This window comes from Danio rerio, chromosome 7 (genome assembly GCF_052040795.2).
Source record: "Danio rerio strain M-AB ecotype USA chromosome 7, GRCz13ab, whole genome shotgun sequence".
Classification (NCBI taxonomy): domain Eukaryota; kingdom Metazoa; phylum Chordata; class Actinopteri; order Cypriniformes; family Danionidae; genus Danio; species Danio rerio.
The window spans coordinates 25174991-25199669 of NC_141027.1; the positions used below are offsets into that span (position 1 = coordinate 25174991).

Genomic DNA, 24679 nt, shown 5'->3' on the forward strand with positions numbered 1-24679 from the left:
CAATGCATTGGAAGAAATGCAAGCATAAGCAGTGACCCCTGTCGATTAAATAGTTATTGAAGTTTGAGTGTAATTGATATTCACTATTCATAAGCTATAATGTTTTAACAATGTGGTCGAACTAATATTTGACAATAACACTATAGTCAGAATAATGTATTTTTCTGGTAATATGAAAACAATGTTACTTTATAATTATATTTATGATTCACTTTTATTCATGCATTACCTGACTAACTAAATTATATTTTGCTTTCATGTGCATTTGTACTTCTGTGTTCTGTTGTTCGGTTGTTCTGTCATGGGTTAGTGTTTTTATGTATTGTATTAAATACATCGTAAAAATTCCGGGTTGCCTTGAATTTGTAAGCTAAATTAGATTAACCTTATTAGTCAGTTGAACTTGTATTATATTAAACTGACTTAAAACTGTTTGTGTAACTTCTAAAATTAAGTTAGAACATATTTAACATAATTTATCAAGTGGCAATGAGCTAAAAACAATGTTGTCATGACTAATTGATCATATAATGTTTTACAGTGTATGTATTTATTATATTGGTTATTTTTCTTCTATATTATTTTGTTGTAGTTTTATAAAATGCAAAAAGCACATAAATAAACTTTAAAGAAATGTTAACTAAGACTGTTCTGTTGTTTGTTGTCAACAAATCAGCATAGATAGCTTTAGTGGATTTAAAACTTTTAACCAGACTGAACTACATTTGCTCACCACAGATTTCAGTTAAAGGTTATCAGGTATCTGGCAGAAACCTTTGACATTTTTGGAAAGGATGTGTTTATGAGAGTTTAAACGGAATCAATTAGCCAGTAGTGTTTTAGGTTAGCTGATTCAGCTTTTGTTGATCTTTTACTGCATTATTTATTTATTCATTCAGAGCTATTTTTAGCAGTATGACATCAGATTATACGTCAACGCATTATTATATCTCAAATAAAGCTGGGAAGTTTGAATAACAAGATGCACAACATCTTGAGAGTGGTCCCATAATGTAGAAAGTGTAATGTGCCATTCTTCAGCACTATAAAGTAAGTAGTCAGCACTATAATGACCATTGCGTTTGGGAACAGAGATGAGGTTCTGAAGGTGAATGCGTACTTTGGCTCTTAGGGTCATAAAAAAAAACAAGGTCAAGAATCTTGGTGTTATACTGGAGTCAGATCTGAGCTTCAGTAGTCATGTCAAACTACTATCATCTATCATCTCAAAAAAATTGCAAAAATGAGATATTTTCAGTGAAGACTTAGAGAAACTTGTTCATGCTTTTATCAGCAGCAGGGTGGATTACTGTAATGGACTCCTCACTGGCCTTCCTAAAAAGACAGTCAGACAGTTGCAGCTCATCCAGAACGCTGTGGCCAGGAGTCTGAGCAGAACCAGAAAATCAGAGCACATCACACCTTTCCTCAGCTTCTTACACTGGCTCCCAGTTACATTCAGAATAGATTTTACTTGTCTATAAATCACTAAATGGCCTATGACCTCCATACATTACAGACTGAATACAAACAAACAGATCACTAGGATCATATATACTAGAAATTCCATAAAGTCCAGTCAAAGCAGGGTGCGTAGGCCTTCAGCTACTGCACCCCTGCTGCTGGAATCAGCTTCCAGAAATGATCAGATGTGCTCCAACATTAGGCACATTCTAATCAAGACTGAAAACACATCTGTTTAGCTGTGCCTTTACTGAATGAGCACTGTGCTATGTCCGACAGATGGCAGTATTATGTCTTTCTTTTCTTTTTAAAATTCTTTTATAACCTGTTTTTAACACATTTGAATCTGTTTCTAATAAGTTTTATTATTTGTTTTTATTTTCTTATACTTGTCTTTTTATTTCATATTTATGTAAAGCACTTTGAATTGCCACTGTATATGAAATGTGGTATATAAATAAAGTTTAAGATTGAGGTGAAGTAATTTTTTCTTTATTCGCACATTCACATCTATTCGTTTATCAAAAATTTCCTTAACAATATACTTTCAGAAAAAAGTTCTTTGCAAACTCTAACTAGTGAAATCGCAGCCAATGCAAATGTTTTTTGAGGTCATATTAACATGCAATTTTAGATCAAATATTCAAAGTAGTGTAATAAACAATATAGAGACTGTGTCAAAAGTTGTCACTGTTTAAAAAATAAACAAATGTGCAAATAAAAAAAAAAACTTTACTTAATAGATTTAAGGCTGCACTCTTTTTTCCATGCATGTGGTTGACTTGTATCTGTGAACTATATAGACTGGATACAAGTACCAATCACTTGTTTCAATAAGCTCATGTTACATGGTGACTCATTTGTGTTTTTATATGTTGCTCAGATAGTGCAACTTTGCGATGCTAATTTTGGTGCTAGCAGGGTGTGTGGTGCACACTGATAACAGCTTCATATTTTCACACCCTCTGGTGGGACTTTCATTTACAGAAAAAGCCTGACCTTTTTGGGTATTGTTAAAATTAGCATGTTATTTATTATATATTGCATGTTGTTGTGTTTTTTTTAAATTTTTTATCAAAGATGGGCTGCACAATATATAATTTCAGCATCCATATCGCAATGCGTGTCCGCAATAGTCACATTGCAGGATATGCAATGTTGAGTTGGGATTATAGTTGATCAACAGTTGAGAATACATGCGATTTGGGAAGTCATTGCAAAGTATAATCCTTAACAGAGTAAAACTTTATCATTTGCATGTGTTTTAAAGGTATTTCAAAAGAGTGTAAAGTATTCGGCACAATAACATTCTTCATTTGTAACTTTAATGAATAAAAATGTTACTGAATTATTAATTTCATTGAAGACTATACAGTTTTATTTGAAATTTTATTATTCCATTTCTGTTCCTGAATACTAATTGACTCTTCAGAAAAGCACAAAGAACTTTATTTTAGTTTTTTCTTTGCTTTATGGTAATTATTCTTGCTTGCAATTTGTTTATTATTTTTTATACATGATTTACACCCTTATAAAATCACCCCAATGAAGCCATCTTGTGAAATTATATTCATATTTGAATATATATGGCAGAAAAACTAAATATCACAAAGATAGATTTTTCCAATATTGTGCAGCCCAAATCAGGACCATAAGGCAGTGCAAGTAAAAATGTTAGATACTGTGTACTTTTATAAGGCATGTACAGAACAAGACAGGTTAAGAATGTTTGCTGAACCGATGATGTAAAAACATGGAGATCTTTGTTTTGTGTTTATAATTTTTGAGCTTGGATACAGGAAAAAGCTATAAAGTTTTATACATATATTCATATATAATTATGATTTTGAATGTGGCACAGTTTTTGCAACACCTGTATGTCTTACCGATAGAGAAGTATAATAATGCATCATTTATTTAGGAATATAAATGGCAAATGAGTATGTTACTCTCTTTCTGGCATCTCATTTTCATTTTGTGTGCGCTATTTATTTTTTGGTATTATAATAGGTAATTGTATATTAATGATAATAGTAATTTAATTGATTATCATTATTTAAAAGCTGAAGTGGTTACCCTGTTTTATTTATTAGCTAGAATAAGTATAACCAAAGACTATAGACTATAGGTTTTTTATATTGCAAATTAATTGATAATCTTGAACTTTCTAAATTCTATTTGTGCTAAAAAATATACCGAAGAGAGTTGCAAATTCTAGACTCAATGTAAAAAAAATAAAGCTTTGTTCAATCTTTCTTTCTTTCTTTCTTTCTTTCTTTCTTTCTTTCTTTCTTTCTTTCTTTCTTTCTTTCTTTCTTTCTTTCTTTCTTTCTTTCTTTTTCTCTCTCTCTCAACTAACTAGGGCTGCACAATATTGGAAAAATCTAACATTGCAATATTTAGTTTTTCTACTGTATTGCGATATCAATGCAATTTCACCAGATGACTTAAATATCTGGTGAAATATTTGGAACAATATTTAGCTCCACACTGAAACGCCAACTGACCCAGCCGAGGCTCGAACCAGCGACCTTCTTGCTGTGAGGCGACTGCACTACCTTCTGCGCCACTGCATCGCCAATAATAAATATTCAATAAAATACATTTTTATTCAACTTTAAAACTGTAAAATGTCTTATGCCTGAATACTTTTAAAATCCTCACCTCATGCCTTGAAAGCACTATAATAAACTATAATCCAGATTGTCTGCAATGTGTCTATTGTAAAGGATCACTTGCGATATCGATGCTAAAATGATATATTGTGCAGCCCTAATTCAAACACATTATAAACCTATGTATCGTACTGTCAGGTCAAGTAGAAAAGCAAGGTATGAGCAAGGGCTGTGCTCTCTGCATGTTTTCTTAAAGTGCTTATTTAAAGACACAAGGCTGCCTTTCACTTTCTGATGTGCTTTTAGATGCCTTAATGGATGGTGCAACACATTACCCGACAAGACTGAAAACAAGATAATCGATGACATTTTTTAAAATGCTGACTTCAATTGACTTCCCTTGTTCATCTTTGATTTTTCTTCTCTCCTTCATTTAGATATCTGTTCGAGCTCCTTTTGTTGGCATTTTTTAAATGTCTGTGAGTTTAAGCTTTGATAGGAGTTTTTGTTAATTCTGTTTACATAAGCAGGTTTAACATCCTCATATGTCTATTTTAGTACCTCTTTCCAAAGACTTGAAGTTTTCTGCTTTTATGGCAAAACTACCAGCGAATGTGACGTCATGTTTTCATATAAGAACAGTCAGTGTGGTTTTTGTTAGTCAATGATGTTCATATTGGTATCTGGATTTGTGCCATGTGTTGGCTGTGTCATATTGTGTGCATGTGATCAATGATGTCTCCTCCAACATGTTGTTGAGCTTAAATGCATACTAATGAGAAAAGCTTAAGTTTTTAGTGTGTGTGAACTATAGTTGGCCTCATGTGAAGGCAGTTTTAACAGGACTTCTCGGTCTTGGCCTGCAATTATGTGTGCATTTGAAATATCTTGAGCTGGGTCTGCTTTTATGAGTCAACTTTCTCTGATTGTTCTGCTTTCTTCCCACTTAACTTAATTTTTTTATACTCTTGGACAGTCTCAGGATGTAAGTAGAGTAGTTATTGCTAGTGTATGTGTATTGGTGCATGTCTATATTGTGCAATTTCATTTATTTTCTATAGAAATGAGTGCATCTTTCATAGTGTGTATGCATGTCAGGACTTGTAATGACATTCCAGTTTTAAGGCTTGCACAGAAGAAGAAAAAAATCATATCGTCTTTCCCTGGTCTGCTCATTCTTTTTAAGTTTTAAAGTTTGCACTCACCAAATAGTAGCTGCTGCTGATGAAATTATTTGCTTAAAATGAGGTTAAACAACGCTGTTCATTTTCATTCAGGGCTGGACGATATCACTGTATATATCATTATTGCAGATTAAATTGCCAACTTTAATAGATTCAGTGTCTGCAGCAGAATGTAGATAAGTGGATGTTACTAAATGCTCGTCAGACTGAGGAAAATGCTGGGAGTTTGTCAATACTTTGTTTATATATTTATATTTTTATATTATTATTAGGGCTGCACATATAATTTAAATGTGATTTAAATGTGAACATTTCTTCAATATTTGCAAAGGATATAAGGGGTCAACATTAAGGACTGCCCGCCTCGGGCCAGCATAAGAGATGCTTAGGACAGTAGACAGGATCGTTACTGGCTTGATTGGGTCAGTGCTGCCTTGTCACTAAAGTTTAATTCGCCTGTGACTATTTGTCAATTGCGTGCAGATACAGTCTTGCGTGCAGATACAGTCTTGATGTCGTAAACGCCATACTGCTTTTTGGTTCCACATATCTGATTGGATGTTGTGAGCACAATATTTTTTTCCTGAGCCTGGTTGCAACCAGTAAAGCGAATAGAAGGCAACATGGCGTCAACATTAGATTTTGAGGCTAAAAGAAAAGTGATGTTTTGCACAATTTGCCATCAATTTGGCAAGTCAACCACCTTTTGTTAAATAATTTAGAAGCTAATTAGATGATACATTAATTAGCCTTTTCTTTAAATAATTAAATTCTATATTCACAGACGTTCTTTTTGACACATTATTTAAAAGATGTGGCTAAGAAATAGCTATTCACTTTTTTTTTCTTTTTGGAAAATTTTACCAGGGCAAGTATCCAGGTACTTGCCTGATCTGGCCAGTAGAAATAATCCTTAGCGTTGAACTAGGGCTGTAACGATACACGATATAAAATCGAAATCGCGACACTCAGATCTACGATCCTGTGTCGCGGTGTAATAAGGAAGAATCGCGACACACCCCGTGATACCTTTCCAATAACGTCACGCGTGCCTGCAAAAGTTGAGCTAATTAACACTTTTTTTAGTTCGACATTACAAGCACTGCTCCGTTTAAGCCCTCGCAATATTTAGCCGGGAGAGCTCGCACAGAGCTCTTAGTAAGGGGCCGTCTGAATGAGTCAAGAATATCAAAAACAAAACCAACTTAACCCCGCTTGACAACTGACAACGCCAGAAACATTGCCAATGCTGTCAAAGCGGCCGGATTTTCAGCGCATATACGATGATTTGCTCACACTGTTAATGTGGCTGCGCAGAGAGGGATGGGTGTTCACCAGATGTCAGGTAACAGCCAAACTTTTCTGTAACCGCGCTGTGCGCTTTCTGTTTGAACCTTTGAGAGTGCTGACTGACAGGTGCGTAAGGGTCAGAAAACACGACGAAGCTTTCAGTTAAAATAAACACAGTTTCTATAGTTATATTTATTTAGAGATAAAGGTATATGGCTCTGCATATAATCACTCTATCTTGCTGGAGTTTATAGCCGTTTCGCTTTACCTCAGGACGCATTAACACCGCTCTGAAGGTCTAATCGTTGTTTTAAGTTATCCAAAGCTGTATGAATATACAAATCTTGAATATCACAATAGTATTAAATATTACAATTGTAACAACACAGACAGCAACACTTTTGCACAATCGATACCCAGCTGATTCAGTCGTTTCATAAGAGGACCGAGCCTCTTCTTTTTTCCTCAACATAAAGGCAGTAAGGTGCACCTTGTTTTCGGCCACTTGTTTAACTGCAAGGCATACTTAATTTGCGGGATGATAACGTATGACCCGTGCCTACAGACACATTTGCTAAAGAAGCAAAATGAAAGAAGAATATTGCTGTTTGAAACAGACCTGTTGATACTAAACCAGCGCTTATGTTGACCTGGATCTGCGTAATAAACGCAACAAATAGGCTTTACTTTTTATTTTACAGCTTAAAGCATGTACGCAGATTAATGCAATATCATATTTAAACAACAAAACTGTTTACAAAAAGTCAACATATGCACGCGTGTTGTTGTCTTTTCATCAGGCAGCGCGCGCACTTGAACCGCGAGGGAGAGAGAGGAAACCATATTAATTATTAAAAGTTAATTATTTAAGTTGAAATAATTTAGGGCAGTCCTATTTATTTTATTAATTTTATTTAGATTATTCTGCTCTTCTGTGCTAAACACTGCAGGTGCGTGAAGATGCTCTGTTGTTAACTACTTAAAAATAAATCAGTATTTTAAAATGCAATATTTAATGTGTCATACACAAAATAGACACGTCAATTTGTTTAATATAAAATTAATAGTAATCTGACCAGTTAACCGTTAATAACCGATTAATGAGCGGCGGTTGTCGGTTAGCAAAATTAACGAAATGAGCATCTCTAGTAGCTATTTAATTTACTTTTTCTATGCAAGAGAACTTGATTAAAAAATAATTTTCAACATGCTTAAACCATCTAAACAATGGAGTTTAGTTTGGTTTTTCAACAGTATTTTGTTACAAAGAAAACAGAAGTGATATAGCTTTGGCTATTTATTTATTTTATATATGGCTATTTATATTGTTAATAATTTGCATAGTTAATTTTGTTCTTTGATGTTTAGTTTATAAAGATTTTTCAAATGTTATTTAATTAAAAATAGTTTTAAAAATCTTTTTTTTCCCCACCCCACACGAAAAAAATAAAAATAAAAAATCGTGATACGAATCGAATCGTGGGTCAAAAATCGTGATACGAACCGAATCGTGGGTTTGGTGTATCGTTACAGCCCTACGTTGAACCCTAGATATGGATTTTTCGGCCCAATCCTAATTTTACCATTTAGCCCTTACCCCTAGGGGTGTCTCAATTCTCTTTAGCTTGAAGACATAGGGCTAAGGGGAAGGTGTAGATAGTCCTTGAGACTGAGATTTTTTTTCTGGACTAAGTGGTAGAAAATTTCTCAGAATACACCATGCACAACAGCAGCATGGCTGCACACGAAATTCAGGAGATGCACGAAACAGTATTTATTTTTTATTATTATTACACATTTTTACCATAAACAAGCATGTTTTAATACATTCGTAACGGCGTTTTACCGTCATGCTTTAAAAAAAAAAACAGAAAATTTCGGGATTTATAATCCATAATAATAACTCCTGTATAGCAGTCCCACAACATTCTGACACTCGATGACACTCGATAACCCTGTCAGAAAAGTCTAGTGGCTGAGAATGACCATTTAACAGTGTCTAGTATAATGTTAATGTTATTTTCTTGTGTTTACATAGAATATGAATATGGCCACGGTGTAAATTTACAGTACAGTTACGATCTTATTGCCACAAATTGTTATGATAACATGATATAATAGCCTTTGGTGATTTCCTGAAGATAAATATAAAAAAATAACTGTAAGAACTCCAGCAGTCGCGATCGTCTGATCTCATATGAAGCAAGAGATGGTGAAGACATATGATGACGTGTGCAGGTGTTGTAGGGGTGTCCCATTTCTTAGGGGTACATTTTGAAGCCCTTCTCTTTCAAACTCTAGGTAGGGGCACAAAAACAGAATTGTGATTAGGCCTTAGATTATCAGGCATATTTGCATGAGTGAATCCCTCTGATGAGTGACAATTATTGTTATAATGATACTAAACTCTGCTTTGTTTATACGTTGTCTGTGCACTTCAGAAGATCAGTTTCCAAAGTGGAGTGTCAAGTTTACCCCCTGCAGAGTGGAAAGACATGTTGTCATTTGTTTGGTGTGTTCATGTGCAGCTTTTTGGTCCAGACGCGATCCAACGTGAGCTGACAACACTGTTTTGTTGGTGCTAGTTGTTTGCCGTCATCTTGGTTTGTTCTGGCCCTTAAGCCTTGCAGTGTGAACATAGCCTTAGAGCTCAAATAAAAGATGATTCCTGACTCGGATGTGAATTTCTTCAGTATGTGTGCAATTCTGAGTATCAGTGGTGAGTAGTATGGCTTCTTGTCACATGCTGGACTACAGCGACTTGCATTGTAGACACTTGACTGCTTGTTATTGCATATTATCCTCATCTATCACAAACTCACTCTCCCTGTGTGTCCGTCTCATCCAGGCTCTTCTCTTATGGTTTATGAGTTTTGTGAAGAATTTGTGCGTCTCCAGTGTCCTTGTTATTCTGACTCTGTGTGGGCAGTTGTTGTCTTGACCCCTGTCGAGTGATTACCACTTCAAAAAGGAAGAGAGGGCTACAGCTTTGGAAACGCGCTTCTTTGTTCCAATAATGGCTAGAGGAATGTTGTAAATATTTTGGGCTCTTCTGCATTCACCTGAGGAATTTCGAACAAACACTTTACTGCCAATTATTGCATCAGAGCTTTCCTCAAGGACTGATTGTTGAAAGAACGGAGGTGGTGCATGGTGTCAATGCTTCAAAGCTATTAAAATATTACAAAACACATTTGCATGAAAAGATTCCGAATCTTTGGTTGCATATGAAGCAATATAATGCATTTTCTATTATTAGGTATATTTAAAAGGCTTGGAGAGAGCATGAATAAGTCTAGCATGTTTTTATCGGGTAGTTCACCTTAATAGTAATGATTATTTTTTTAATGAAAAAAAAAAAAACTTTTAGGGGTGAAAAATTTAGGGAAAGCCTAAATAGTTTATTGTATTAAGTATTAGATTACTTTTTATATGAAAATATTATTTTTAGTCTTTTTACTTTGGTATGTTTTATATATATATATATATATATAAAAAAAACCTCATGTTTTACTTGCCATGTCTTTACAATTATCAGGGTATTCCGAGGGTCTTAAAAAGTCTACAATTTTCAAAACTTATTTAGGTCTTAAAATGTCTTACATTCACTGAAATATGGAGTTGTGTGTCTTAAATACTTTTAAACAGGTCTTCATTTTTCCTATCACTACAATCAACAATCCATCTAAAAAAATGTTTAACGAAAGAAAAATTGACTTTATTTGCCAATATGTTTTACTTATCATCCTTACCATAACATTTGTTATATAAATATATTTGTATTATATATGTTATATATTTGTAATAAAAAAAGATAAATATATATAATCAAACATTGTAGAGCAAATGTTCTCAATAAACTTTGAAAATGTTACTTTAGGCATTCTGAAACAAGTAGTAACACCTATATATTTAATATTTCTGACATATTAATTAAAATATGTGTCTAAAAACGAACGGAATTTCAATTGTAATTCGGCAAATAAAAATGTATCCACTGGCCATAAAAAAAAAAAATCCTTAGCATCTTTGTTAATTCTTAAAAGACATTGACAATTATAGTCTTTCACAATTAAACATCTTACAAAAGCTTAAATTAAAAGCCATATTAAATTAGGATCCTTTGATTTATTTTTTATTTTTTATTTTTTTATAATGCTGACAATGTCAATGGACTTGAATGAATAAAAAAAGTAGTGCTGTACAGTAAAAAAAGGAATTTGGTACTACTTTAGCCCTGCTAACTTTCAAAATAAATAACATGAATATGATTGTTGTCATTGTCATATTTTTTAACCTGTCTGGAAGCACTTGCACAGTTGGAGGTATGCATTTATTCCTCAAACCACCAGTCAAATATCACACATCTCCCCTGTTTGTTCTGTGTGCTTTCTGAACAGTGGGAAATCTTTAGACTTACAACTGCTGACCTTTACAATAGAGCCACAATCACACACGGTAGCTTGCAAACAATACACTTGATGATGAAGGAAATCGCTTGAGGATCTCCACCTTCAGGGCGCCAAGACTGGGACAGAGATCTGCAGCTGGTCTCACATAGTTAAAGAAAAAGCTTAAGTAAACTTATGGACAATACACAATTTTTATATGTTTTATACTGTACTTTGTCTTATTATAACTTGACCTCAACCCCAGATTTTCTGCAGTTGGGCCCTGATTTGTGAAGGCATACCTGAATTATACAAAAGTAGTTTGCCATTTAGTTTTACTCTGTTCAGTTTAAAGACAGTCCGCAAAATAAATTATGCACAGCTGAGTTTTCTGCAATGAGTTCTTATGTGATATTTCTGCAGTCATGAATCTCAACATAGAAGCAAAAACCAAAAAGGTGCAGCCAAGTCCACACCCAGCTGAGTCACTGCGAACACACACATACACACACCCCAGATTACTTACAGGCCCCACTGTAAAACTCTCACATGCCTTTAGTGGAAGGATGTTCAGCATTCTATGGCTATAGTTATACAAAATTGCTTTTATTATTGTTGTTGTTATTATTATTATTAGGCACAATATTGGAAAATGATCGTTTTTGCATAATAGTGTATGTTCACCTAGCAGAGGGGTGCAATAAAGGACATTTATTTTATATGCTATGCAATTGTGAGTTGCATAGGTTGTTTAAATTTGGCCAATCAAATAGAGCCCTTACTCTCTTTTTACTCCTCTATTCAGTTGATGCTATTGGCTAGATCTGGCCCAAAGGGTGAATCTAGCTCCTCAGAGTGGAGAGTTGAATGATAATGTTATTATTTATTATTTTTAAATTATTATAGTTAAATTATTTTTTCCTTTTCTTTCCATCGTGTACTTGTTGCTTTACCAGATAACGACTGCGATAAGCTTTTAATGGCTTCCTCTTTTTTTGTCTCTTTTTTTCAGAAACAATCAAACTGAGTTGACTCAAAAATCTGTAGTTGCTGTATACACTCACAAAATATATGTGCTGCTTGTTCAAACTACTTATTTAAAATAAGCTGAAACTGCATAATTCTTGAGTTTTTTTGGGGACAACTTAATTATTTACGTTCGATCAATAAAAATGGGAAAAAAAAACATTCAGTTAACTTATTCGATTTGTATTAAAGGGGTGGTCTAGATTGTAGTTTTAAGGCTTGGTTGTGTTTATAAGATGCAAAGCAATGTGTGCTCATGCTTCATTTGTGCAAAATCACATTATTTTTTTAGATTTATTTATTTTTCTTATTTGCCTTTTTTGAAGCGGATAGGACAGTGTTTCAGTCAGGAAGCGAAGTAAGAGAGAGAGAGAGAGGGGGTAGGGATGGGAAATGTCCACAAGCCGGGATTCGAACTTAGGATGCCCTGAAGTGCTACTGCACCATATGTCAGCGCACTAACCACTAGGATATTGCGCTGACTAGAAATCTTACTTTAATTTTATACAGCTACTCGGCTAATATGAAAACCACTGTCATATTTCCTCGTTCCTTCGAAAGGAAAGAAAGGAAAGTGGTCTGATTGGTTAGCTAACATAATGTGCTGTGATTCACAGATTGGCTCCACATCACCAGGAAGTGTCATACCTCTATTAGCACACACTTTGCATCTGCTGTGTAAATACTGTCAGTCAGAGTAGCTGTTAGCCGTATCAGTTTTAACCTTAGTCAGACAGAAAATGAAGAGCACATAGCTGAACCTCATGCCTGCTCTCTAAAGTAAAATCTGACAAGTGTCTTTCATATATATTTGGGTTAAAAGCATGTGCAAGTAATTTAAAAGTTCACATATCTTTTGCGAGTTTGTTATTTGAGATGTAGAACGCACAGAAAGCGGCTGCATGGAGAGACACAGCAGAACTGGTGAAGATTGTGGGTGTTTAAAGCGGCTTGATGGATAAATAAGAATTTGTGGCTAAGATGTAAGCAGTGCCAAACAGCATTTCCTACTGTTTACATCTTTGTTTATGTCCTTGCTACAACATACTGTTAACGCTAGAAACTGTGCATTTAAAAGATCAATTTTAACAAATGAATATATTTACAGGTTGTGGCTCACAATCCACTGCTTCTGCTATTATGGTTGAAACGATTTCTTCTTTGAGGAGTTTTTAGCCAAATCCAGCACTGAACTGGGAGAGATTCTGGAAGTTGTCCTTTGACAAATGCTAGCTGTATTTTTATTTTTTTTATAATTCTCTGGATCATAATTAAAATTAAGTTGTATGCACTTCCAGGGCTCAACAATAAGGACTGCCCAATGGCCCGAGGCCAGTGTGTGAGATGCTCGGGACAGTAGACAGGATTGTTACTGGCCCGATCAGGCCACTGATGCCCTGTCACTAAAGTTGAATTTGCCTGTGACTATTTGTCAATTTTGTGCAAATACAGTAAGAATCGAGAAACAGTTTGTGTTTTTAAGCCTTCAAATGCTACCTTTTTAGTTCCTCTTATCTGATTGTATGTTGTAAGCACATTATTTTTTCCGTAACAACTAGTACAGTGTAGAGACAGCAACATGGCGGCAACATCAAGTGATGATGCTAAACGAAAACATTTGTTTCTAAAGTCTTTGAAACAGACATTAACGAGGGTACACCACGACAAAAAAATGAAGTCATATTTTGTACAGTTTGCCGTCAGTTTGGCAGGTCAGCCATCTTTTGTTTTGCAATAAAATACCTGCACATTTTGCTACTTTTGTTTGAAAAACACTTTGAATTTTGCTCATTATACATTTATTAACATTTTTTAAATCTTTAAATTCTAGATTTACAAATGTTTTGAGACTTTTTTTTATTTGTGGCTAAGAAATAGCTATAAACTTTTTTTTGGTAGAGCTAGTGAAAATATTGGCAGGGCAAGTAAAAAAATCTGAACAACTGGTCCGATCGGGCCAGTAGAAAAAGTCCTTAGCGTTGAACCCTCACGTCTCTGTGTTATGTCCTATGGAAGCCCAAATACAGAAACAGAAGACGCTCTGTGGAAATACAGCGTTTGGACAACATTTTAGCTTTCTCTGTTATAACATCACAACACCTCTGGCCATGCTCCTTCGCTCCTGAAAGGTTTATGACCTCACTAACTCTGCTTAGCTAACTCTGTAAAAGCCAATTGCTGCGTCCCATTACGCATACTTATACTACGCCCTAAAAGTACATACTTTTTTTTGTGAACGAAAAGTTTATACTTTTAAGTGTGCAACAGAAGAGTATGCAAGCTTTGGGACATACTCCTTCCTCTTTAACAGATCGTTGTGTTGCTTAGTTATGCCCCCTGTCAATCATCCACACGTCATCCACATTGCTGTCGTATTTAATTTCCTACCTTATTAGAGAAGCAGCAGCATGTTAATCTCCCATTCATGAGTCTTTCATGCAGAGAAATCTCCTCAGGTCTTTGGATAATTATGCATTCAGATGTCCAAACGTGTCTTTATATAAGTTCAGTATTGTTGTTGCAGATGAAATATAACACAGATAATGCAATTTAAATATTTTCCAGTGGGCTAGATATTGAAACAGTCAATTCAAACATTCAAACATCTTTACCGAAGCCTCTCTACTTGATGGTTGGTCTCGCGCATCCATCATGTTTGTAGTTTATTTACACTTTTCACACGCATTTTAAGTTCTAATCGAATTCGCGTTCAATGTGCAATGTATTGTGGGCAATATCAACGGTTAAAGTTTGGACACTTCTACACTTAAATTTTTTATCGGAAATAGCAAACCATCCGGGAACCTCTGGCATACTCTTTTCTACATACTATGGTTTGGGACATACTAATTCTATTTTTAAATACTATTTAGGATGGATAGTATGCGGAATGTATGCAGCAAATGTCTCCTTTTGCATTAAACTTTGAGCATACATTCAGAGATGTTGTGCACACAGCTACATTACACATCAACTAAAGTTTAAAATAAGATATTGTAATGGACCACCTCTTTAAGATGACATGAAGGGATTGTGTGGAACCCAGCATTTTTTTTACAGTGTAGACAAAATGAATTACTAATGTAGCCAGTCATATTGTTTGGACGACTTTCACCAACTGGTCAAACAAAATGTATACAATGATGATACAATTGTAAATAAAATTGTCTGTAAAAGAGACTATGATCATTCATTCATTCATTCATTCATTCATTCATTTTCTTTTCGGCTTAGTCTCTTTCTAAATCTCGGGTCGCCACATTGGAATGAACAGGCAACTTATCCAGCACATGTTTTACGCAGCAGATGCCCTTCCAGCTGCAACCCATCACTGGAAAACACTAATACACTCTCATTCACACACACACTACAGATAATTTTTTTAGCTCACCCAATTCACCTATAATGCATGTCTTTGGACTTGTGGGGGAAACCGCAGCACCCAGAGAAAACCCACATAAATGTGGGGAGAACATGCAAACTTCACACAGAAATATCAACTGACACAGCCAACTTGAACCAGTGGCCTTCTTGCTGTGTGGCGACAACACTACCTACTGTGCCACCTTGTTGCGCCGACTAATGTCATACAATATCAAACATCATTCATTTTTGCTGATGCCCTCTCAGGGTTTGTTCAAATTTCTTCAATGTTTTTGTTGATATTTGTTGAAATTAGTTTTTTTTTGTTTGGTAATGTGTAAACAAAGCTGTTCTCTAATCAGTTTTTTGAGATTCAAAATTGACATTTAGAGCTCTGCTGTGTACATTTGCTCCATCCATAATGTTTGAGTAAGATCTTGAGTAACATTCTGTGCTGCTCTCAGCAACTCACATTTGTCAGTCTGTCTTAGTATGAAGAGTTATTTCTCTCATATTCTCCAGCTGTTGCACCGTGACCACTATTTCCCTTTGCTTGTGCTGCCTTTATTTTTCAGAGGAATTTACGGTTTCAGGGGTTACTGTTGTTACCTTTCTTTTTTCTCTTTACTCCTACAAAACCAACAGGTTTTTTTCCGTGCCACATCGTTCCTGGTACATGCCTCTTTTTTTTTAAGCATGTTTATGCATCTGAATTCTTTCTTTTTGCTGCTTTTGGTCTTCAGCTGTATGCTTATAATTGCAGAGGTTTTTATCCAAATTGTTGTACAATTAGAACAATAGAAATGATCAACAACAATTTTTGTTTGGCCAGATCAGTATTTTTTTCATTAAAGAAACAAATTAGACTATAAAAAAACGCTATTGTTAGTGTTTGAAGATAATTAATTATATATATCAGTAGTTCTCAAACTCTTTTCATCAAGTACCATCTCGGAAAAAAAATTTGTTTCTCCAAGTACCACCATAATGAGCTGTATTGAAATAGAGTAGCATAGTAGGCCCAGTAAAGCAGCTACAGCTTTATACATTTCCAAAACGAGGAAGATTAAGTCCTACTTTTTTGTTGTTTTAATTCCTATTTATTTTTGTCAGCCACTTTAAACGTTATAAATAGTTTGAATATTAACACTGTTTTTAAAAAATAAATAAATAAAAATAATGAAAACAAACTAAAAACATCAACATTTAAATTAATATGCGCTTTTAAACGTTAAAAATAACAGGTTACTGTTTTTATAAGCTAAAAAAAAATTCTGTGCTTAAATGTAAAGTATTAACATGTAGTAGCCTATTTATCAACACCTGGAAATGTTGCCTGGACCTCATAAATATATGCTATGTGTCATCAAATTCATATACAAAATAAATTTTGATAGATTTTTAAATATATGTAGCATGTACATATGACATATTTCATTCCTCCACGTACCACTAGAAGGAAGCCCGTTTGAGAACCACTGGTAATAGCTAACACAAACAAATTTGTATAAAATGTTGTGGTTGCTTAAGTGTTTAAAAATTCTTTTAAATATGTAAACACTTTACAATAAGCTTGTATTTGTTAATTTTAGTTAATGCATTTACTACTTTAACAAACAACGAACAATACATTTATTACAGTATTTGTTCTTGTTGGTTAACATTATGTAATTAAAAATACATTCTTCATTAATTGTTGGTTTATGTTCACTCACTATTAACTGATGCTAAAAAGAAAGATTTAAAAAAAATTTTTTTTTACTTTTTTTTTTTTTTACAGTGCATTAATAAATGTCAAACTATGATTAATAAATGCTGTACAAGTAGGGCTGCACAATATATTGTTTCATTACGATATCACATTGTGCGGATCTGCAATGTTGAGTAGTGATTATAATGACCTGGAGCCACATTTCAGAACGTGATTAGTGTAATGTAATGTCATTAAAATCAGTGAGACCTAGTTGTTTTGACCAAGAAAATCTAAAGTTTATAGATTTACCAAAGATTAAATCGTATTTAATTATTAATACAATGAATAAAGACAATAATGTTATTTGATTAATGTTAAAGTTATGTTCGTAAATGCTGTTAGACTTAAACCATAAAACACGAAACAATAAATTTATTTTTATCTTTGTTCTATTGTATTCATCTGTGCTGCAAAAGTTTTATGCAGATGTATGAATTGTTTCAGAGTAGTTATTTAGGTCATCTTTTGTGAAATTATATTATTTTATTTTTATTTTAATTATATTCAACGTCATTTTTTCCAATATCATGCAGCCCTACTGTACAAGTATTGTTCATAATTAGTTGATGCATGTTAGTAAATACATTAACTAATGAAACCTTATTCTAAAGCATGACTGAAAGAGAAAGACAAAATTGCAATTTTCTGGATAATGATGTCTTACAATGTAGCACATTGAATTGATTGGACACATTATTACACGACTAATCATCAGAGTAATCATGCCGCAACAATATGGAAAACATCATAGAACACCAAAGATCTGCATTGCAGAAAAATAGATGTACAAGGTCAATTAGTGTGTAGGTTCCTGTGGCAAAAGGGCTTAATACTAGCTCCATTAGCTTGCTCAAAACCCTTTATATAATGGTCATGGCCCAGCATTTATATTGTTCGTATATAGAGATAATAATTGGGTCTCATTATACATTTCAAATTGTAACCCCTTTACAGTATCGCTGCATAGTTTTTCTTTGCTTTTGAGTATCTTGTGCTTTGCAGTCTTCTTATAGCTAATGATCAGATCATATGACCACTGTGCTCTCATTTGAACAACAGTGTTACTATGCTAAGAATGATCATGCAAGGATTGTGATATTAGGTACGGGTTAACTTACTAAGAAAGAAGGACATTTGAGCATTTGTTTCCCTAAGTAAATCCTAATAGTTAATAAAATGAAACCCATTGACATGACAGGACAAATTAATCTTGCAGTGGCTGCAAACTCTTCCCTCAGTACTCAGATTTCAGTGTTTAGCCATTTGCACTGTGCTAAGACTATTTCCTCTTTTAGAGCTTCTAACGTTACCTCAGTACCTCCAGACGGAGTTCAGCCTTCGCTGTCACAGGACAATTCAGTCCTGGGTCAATAAAGCAGAAACTAAGGGCCAGACTTTGTCACGGGCAGTGTTTGCTTTCTCTGCCTGTAATGTACCAGCATGCAGATGCCTCATGAAATGATGAAGCTTATCTCTACAGCAATTCAGTTGTAAAAAGCCATTATTCTGCTGCACTAATTATCTTTGAGGTGAATCGCACAGGAAATTGCGTACATTCTTACATTCCATCCATTAATGTTGTTCTGATATTTCAAAATTATTTCAGTATTAGTTTCCATTAGTAGTAGCTAGTTACAGTATGTGACTAACAGTGTTGGGCATGTTCCTTTAAAAATTAGTAATTAGGCTTAGGCGGTAATACGGTAATACGGTATACCGTGGGATCTAAAAATAGCAACAGTGTCAGTTTCAATATCGTTATATTGTCATAAAAAGCAATGCACTTAAATAGGAGACAAGTATTAAATATTAAATATCCTTTATTTAATGCCTACAAATGCGTATGCGTGACTGTCATCATGGGACAGTGTGGAGGAGGGGAGAGGTGAGGTGAGGTGCAAGTCGTGCATCAAGTTACTTGCAGTTTGGCAGTAATTTCGGTTTCGACCGAACGAGAAGGGAGACATGGTAAATATTAACTAGAGGTCTGCATTCCCGCTGCTGTACTGCTGGGGCTGACCAGATTTCTTGCGGTGTGGGAATGTGTGTGTGTGTGTGTATGAGAGAGAGAGAACGCAGAGCTGTGCGTCGCTTGGTTCTCTCTCTCTCTGTGTGTGTGTGTGTGTGTGTGTGTGAATCAGAGAGAGCATCCCACGCAGAAGAATACAAACAAGACAAACAGGTGACCACGAACCTAAGGTTGCATATGCGGTATTCAGTTTCTGAATGGTTTAGGCACAAGCCAACAGTTTGGTGACGCTGCCTGAGCCTTACGTCATAATTTTTTTATTATGCATGGTAATACCAGATACCGGGGTAAAATATGGTGGAGGTTTGACGGTACAAAATTTGGATTCCGCCCAAGCCTATTAGTTATAGTTACTAGTTACTTCTCACAAATAGTAACGATTCATCTGATCAAAATTGTGATTTGCGATTTAAAATGAGATTTACTATAATTTCATAAAAGAGCTGCAGATTTGATCTGGTGTTTTTAATAGCACCAAAGAAAGACCAAACATAATTACAAAGTACGCTACACTATGACCCAATCCCAATTCTACCCCTTACCCCTGCTCCTCGTTTTGCGCGTTCATGTGAAGGGGTAGGGGTGTCCAAATTCTCTTTAGCTTGAAGGCGTAAGGCTAAGAGGAAGGGCTAGATTTTCCTTCGAAAGGAGATTTTTCAGGACCACACTCGAAACCAAGGGGTAAGAAAATTACCCAGAATACACCCGCCACAACGGCAGCATAGCTTTACTCTGAAGTAAGGAGATATACAAATTAGTATTTTTTTTTCATTATTATTTTTTTTTACAACACACAAGCAGGTGTTTTAATATATTCATAGCGTTCGTGTTTTACCGTCATGCCTTGAAAAAAAAAAGCTAAGATAATGCATAATAATAACTCCTGTAAAGTATTCCCACAACATACATCTAACACTGGATGACATTTGAATCCCCTGTCAGAAAAGTCTAATGTCTGGGAATGGCCTTTTACAGTGTCTGCTATAATGTTAATGTTGTTTTCGTGTGTTTACATAGAATATACATGGCCACTGTGTAAATGCGCTGTATAGTTTCGATCTTTCGATCTTTTTTCCGATCACGATCGATTAATCGCGCAGGCCTACTTTGAAACAGTTTCATGACGTTTTGATTTCTGCTAGACACCTAGCAAATTTAAATCCACAATTTAACAAAGTCAATTGGAGAAACTGTGTGTCTGTATCGTATTGAGAGAGTGTAGGGTGTTTCCCAGTGCTGGGTTATGGCTGGAAGGGCATCCACTGCGTAAAACATATGTCAGAGTAATTGGCGGTGTAGTCCGCTGTGGCAACCCCTGATAAATCAGGGACAAAGCCGAAGGATGGTGACTGAGAGTTTAAGAAAGTGCAGATTGACACAAAGTAGTTTGAAAATAGTAAATATATAGAAATAAATCATACAAATAACAGAAACAGTAGTTGATTTACGTGACCAATTTAGATAACATGTTGTTATAAATTACTAACATCAAAATATGTTCAATGTGTCTATTAATCCAATTAACATCCTTGACTCAAGTACAAGCGCATCTTATTTTTTTCTTTAGCCAATTTATGGATATTTTCTACAGTGTCTACATATTCGGTTATTGTCATGTTTAGGTAGTTACTTTTATCAGTAAACACTATAAATCAGAAGAAATTATAGATTGTTTAGATCATTTTATCAATATATTTTTACACAATGACTAGGCAGTGCTGCATATTCAAGTTTAATGATTATATTTCTGTATCACTTTTTGACCTGAACATATACCTGAACGTATAAACACTATACCTGAACGAATTTGGTCTCATTCTGCCTGAAAAATACAATCTATTTCATTTGTGTATTTGTTAAATGTTATTTTGCATATAATGTTTGTTTTAGGAATCTAACAACTTTTATTCAAACACGCATAATAAATTATTAGGTGAAAAGTTATTTTGTTTCATGTCAGCCTCCCCAAATTTGTCAAGTATTTTTGTTGAACTGTAAAATCATGTGTAAGTGTGTATTAAGTAAGTGTGCTGTTACGTCACTGACAGAACAGAAAATCTGCTGCTATTGTTGGTGCTGTTTAGGAGCTGACGTGTGTTTGTGTGGCAGCTAAGATTAGCTTCTCTGCTCTATATCCGATCCATTCTGTTTTCCAGCTGCCATTGAGCTATCTCTAGATTTCAGTCAACCAACAGGATATGACATCTTAGCACACATAAGCACAGGTTTCCCTGAAGTTGTTCGAGGGTGACGAAAGTTTGCAAAGGAAATGTTATGAATAGGAATGCCATGTAACAGGTCAACACACACACAAACACACACACACACACACACACAAACACACACAAATGAATACGTAGTTTCCAAGGACTGTCTATAGGCGTAATGTATATTATACTGTATTCTTACTAAATTGCTTTACCCTGCACTGAAAAAAGTGCATTGGGTTTACTTGATTTATTTGTGTTCATCGTTTCCAAGTGATTCAATTATGTTACTTTAACATGACTTTCATTGCTGTTAGAATGCAATTTGTTTGTGTAAATTTAACATGAATATTTTTTTTTTTAGGCTGGGATAAAATTACAAGTAATTAAAAAAATTACTATTCCTGCTTGATCAAATGACTTATTTAAAATGTGTTGAATCAACACAATTCTTTGTTTTTTTTGGAGACAACTTAATTGGTTTATGTTCAATCCACTTAAATTTGTAAAAACATTTAACTCAACCTAATAGATTCGTGTTGGGAGAACATGAAGGAATTGTGTGGAACCCTGCAGTTTTTTTTACAGTGTAGTTAGCTTCAATGTGATTCAATGTCTTCAATGTCTTTCTCACATGATTTAATCTCATGTTCCACACAATTTAGTCATGTTACTTGAACATCACTTTCATTGCTGTTAGAAAATCCGCTGTGCTAATCTGTTTGATTTCAGTTGCCAAATGAATTGACTTCAATGTGATCTAATCTAAGGTTTGACAAAGTATTTGTTTTCAATTACTTGTTACAATTATTATTATTATTATTATTATTATTATTATTATAAATTAATAATGTAAATACAATAATATCACTGAATGCCACTGAATACAAAATATCAAAACATTGTACAAGTTACAAAATTTACAATTTCATGTTCACAATTATTTGCTAAACTTCTCTGAATATTCTCTTTTTTTAAGTTTGGCAATGAAAAAATAAGAGTTTTTTTTTTTTTTTGCCATGTTTTAGTAAGTGAATAGCTTTTCTTTTTCATTCTCTCGCATATTCATTATTTTTTCTCTGCTTCTCTTCTGGGGAGTGAAAATGTCAGGCTCCAGTTTTTTTCCAAGGAGGATATTACATTTCAGTTTAGGGAACACTGGCCTGTTTCCCAATGGTACTTGTTGTAACTACGGGGGAGAAAACTGATGGCCAGTCAACAAAGGCTGATTCACGGTTGACCTGGGTTGAAAAGCAGTGGACTTAATATGTTCATATAGTCAGTAGGGAGATATTTGTAATACAGAGTAATGCTATTTTGACTTTTAAAGTTGATCATTGATGAGATTAAGTCTGATTTGTGATTTCTAATTGTTTTGTTTTATTACTGCACTGTAAGGTGTTCTTGAGCCAGATGCTGCACAGTCTCACACAGCTGGACCACTGCAGCTGTGCTCTTTAGATTTTTGTTCCCATTCCTGTTTGTTTTTGGGACTCTTGTTTAATGATTTGTGCAACAGAGTTTTAAAGATGACCTTTATTTCCATGATGTTTTGGTGTTTGAAAACATTTTTTTTTTATCTATTAAATCTTATTAAGTTTATTAACAGTCATTTTTATTGGAATGCCCTGTTTTTTGTGTTTGGTTTATAAAACTCACTTAAGGAATTTAATAAATTTTTTAATAAAAAAAAAAGACTTTTTTTATTAAGTTTAATAAAATTGTCCTAATATTAATCTAAAACCTATAGTGTAATACAACTTGTGTTTGTTTGTCTGTTTGAATGGTTGTATTGTATTGCTTATATATATATGGACCCAAGATTCAAACTTGACAGAAATCAGTCAAGTTTGGTGAAGGAAAAATCATGGTTTGGGGTTACATTTAGTATGGGAGAGTGCTAGAGATCTGCAGAGTAGATGGCAACATCAGCAGCATGAGGAATCATTTGTGCTGCCCATTGTGCAGACCACAGGAGTGGGCAAACTCTTTAGCAGGACAGCACTCATTCTTCAGCCTCCACATCAAGTTCCTAAAAGCAAAGAAGGTCAAGGTGGTCCAGGATTGGCCAGCCCAGTCACCAGAAGTGAAAATTATTGAGCAAGATGCAAGATAAAGAAGGAGGGATTGAAGATGAATCCAAAGAATCTTGATGAACTCTTGATGAAGGGGAGTCCTGCAAGATCGCTTGCTTTGCCATTCCAGATGATTTTAAGTTATTCAAATCACTGCAGAGATGTATGGATTCAGTCCTCTAAGCTCATGGGAGTCATATACATTATTAATTCTTTTTCCACTGCTCCATGCCTTTATATTAAATGCTGTACATTATTCTGTTACGTGACAACTTTTGTCTAAGCAAAGTCAGACTTTACTGTCCTAATTAAATGAATAATTAGTAAATTATTGGTAAAATAAGCTTAATAGAGGCCTTTGCCTTTCATATAAGCCACTTGTGATACTAAATGATCAACTACCAGTCAAGTTATTATTTGTTTTTCCTAAAACTTTTGTAGGCAACAAGACTTTTGTCAGGTACACTGTAAAAAATTTGACCTTAAATTCACAGTAAATTACTGGCTAATAATTGCATTACTTTCACAGTAAATTACTGTATGTAAATTCACAGTAAATTATTGTGAGGTAGTTCACAGTAATTTACTGTGGTTTTGTCACATTAAATTATTGTGAAATTACAACCATATATTGTAACTTTACAGTAGATAATAAAGTCCGTTACTGTAATTTCACAGTATTATCTTGTGGAATTAACTATATTTTACTGTGAATTTGCAAAACGATTACTGTGATTTAGCAGTAGGTTACGGTTTAAATACCTGATTTAACTGTAAAGTTACAGTTATATCCCGGATTACTGTAATTTAACAGTTTGGTGCTGTAAAATTTCAAAGCAATTTTAGGTCACACAAAAATGAAAATTCTATCTTGATTTACTCACCCTTAGGTTGTTCCAGCTCTGTTAAAAATGATTTTTTTGTTAAACACAGGAATAAAAATATCAAATATTCCTCTTTGTGTCCAAACAACCTGAGGATGCTTAAATGACGACAGAATCTTCATTTTTGGGTGATCTGAAAAGACTCTAAAATCAAAATAAAAACAAACACACATACATTTTACAGATTTATTTAACAGCTTAATGACATCTGTGTAAACATTTCAGAAAACTTTCAAAAGGTGAAGGTGAAGCCTCAAAAAATACTATAAGAACATATTAATAAAAAAAATCTGACATCATATGTAGCATACATATAAAAAGCAGTGCTTCAGAGTGCGCTCTCTCTCTCATGTGTATATATATATATATATATATATATATATATACACACACACATG

At 34.3% G+C, this 24679-nt stretch overlaps 1 protein-coding gene across 7 annotated transcripts in view; it reads left to right on the forward strand.

Annotated features, from left to right (window-relative positions):
• The window catches only part of exoc6b (exocyst complex component 6B), a 144493-nt gene that overhangs the window by 1143 nt on the left and 118671 nt on the right, over positions 1–24679 (forward strand).